The sequence below is a fragment of the Rutidosis leptorrhynchoides genome, chromosome 6 (assembly GCF_046630445.1).
Source record: "Rutidosis leptorrhynchoides isolate AG116_Rl617_1_P2 chromosome 6, CSIRO_AGI_Rlap_v1, whole genome shotgun sequence".
NCBI classification, from domain to species: domain Eukaryota; kingdom Viridiplantae; phylum Streptophyta; class Magnoliopsida; order Asterales; family Asteraceae; genus Rutidosis; species Rutidosis leptorrhynchoides.
The window spans coordinates 4,520,528-4,522,333 of record NC_092338.1 but is presented as its reverse complement, the minus strand read 5'-3'; the positions used below and the strand labels follow the sequence as shown (position 1 = coordinate 4,522,333).

The 1,806-nt window shown below is 38.2% G+C and overlaps 1 non-coding gene across 1 annotated transcript; it reads left to right on the top strand.

Moving 5' to 3' along the window:
- The first annotated feature begins 1,094 nt into the window (after positions 1–1,094).
- LOC139856725 (small nucleolar RNA R71) lies at positions 1,095–1,201 on the top strand. The gene has a single exon (XR_011762185.1). It is a non-coding gene; the product is annotated as a small nucleolar RNA R71 (small nucleolar RNA).
- Positions 1,202–1,806: the final 605 nt, after the last annotated feature.

Genomic DNA, 1,806 nt, shown 5'->3' with positions numbered 1-1,806 from the left:
GTGGAACTGTCTTCACCGGGTTTACTTCTACGGTTTTTGTTTCTTGCACTTTCTTATTCTTCTTCTTCTTCTTTTTTCCAAAGGTATCACAAACTTTATTACCTATCACTTGCTCATACTCAACTCCTTTTCTTGGAAACGGGATGGGTGTTTTGTATGTTGCCACCACTGGCTTTACATACTTGGGTGGTGGTGGTGGTGTAACTTCTTCATTGTTACTCACATCTAAAACTTTCCCATCTTCTGGTGTTGGTTTTTCAGAATTTGTTGATACCATGTTTACATTTTCATTCCGAGGATTTACTTCATTATTACTCGGTAGCTTTCCTTGTTCCCTTTCACTCATCAATCTAACAAGAGTACCTACTTGTTTTTCTAGATTCAAAATGGAAGCTTGTTGAGTTCTAAATGACTGATCAAACCTCTCATTCGTTTGGGTTTGAGTTTCAATAAATTGTGTTTGAGATTCAACTAGCTTAAATACCACTTCTTCCAGATTTGACTTTTTCTCTTCGGTTTGTTGTGGTGGTTTATACAAGCCAGGTCTTTGTTGATTGAAAGTGTTGTTTTAAGTTGGTTGGTTATTCGGACCTTGTTGGTTGTATGAGTTATTATTGGGTCCATTTGGATTGTAAAGAATGTTTTGATTTCGATTAAAGTTTGGCCTTGGCGGTTGATAATTATTTTGATAATTATTTCCCGGCCTTTGGCTTATGTAGGAAACATTCTCTCATTGTTCCATCGTTTGCTCAACATTACAATCTTTCGTTAAGTGTGGTCCACCGCATTGCTCACAACTGATTCGTATTGCGTGAATATCTTTAGTCATCTTTTCCATTCGTCTCTCGAAAGCATCTATTTTTGCGGAAACAGAATCAAAGTTATGGCTAGAATCGGCTCTAGCCGCTTTAGATGAATGGAAAATATCTTTTTCCTGGTGCCACTCATGAGAGTGGGATGCTGTGTTATCAATGATCTTGTGAGCTTCGGTTGCGGTTTTCTTCATAATGGAACCACCAGCTGCTGTGTCGATGTCTTTTCGTGTGGCGATGTCTACGCCTTTATAGAAGATTTGTACTATTTGAAAAGTATCTAGACCGTGTTGAGGACATCCACTCAACATCCTTCCGAATCTTGTCCATGCCTCATATAACGTTTCATTTGGCTTTTGCACGAACGTGGCAATTTCTCCTTGAAGTCTCACGGCTTTAGATGCTGGAAAGAATCTTTGAAGAAATTTCTCAACTAAAATATCCCATGAGTCAATCGTTCCTTCAGGTAAAGATTCTAACCAATCTTTGGCTTCTCCTTTTAAAGTCCATGGGAACAACATAAGATAAATAGTTTCATCCTCAACTTCTCGGATTTTAAATAGATTACAAATCCTATTAAAAGTTCGAAGATGTTCGTTTGGATCTTCTTTTGTTGTACCACCAAATTGGCACTGATTGGTGATCATGTGTAGGATTTGTCCTTTGATTTCAAAATCTGATGCTCTAACATCTGGCTGATTAATGGCGTGACCTTGGCCCGTGCGTGTGGCTCTCATTCGGTCTTCCATACTTTGAGGTTCCGTTACTTCCATAATTGAATTTGTTGAATCTGAATTACTAGAAGATTCTGATTTAACTATTTGTGGTTCAGGAGGAATGATTAGTGGTTCAGGATCTTGGAATTGTCCTTGAATATCCTCCGGATTCTCAGTTGTGAAGTCGGGTTCAAAAGATGGATTGTCGGAAATTTGAATTGGAGTATTTGTTCGACTGGATGATGATTCTAAAGAAAAATCAACAGCGAAAAATATTG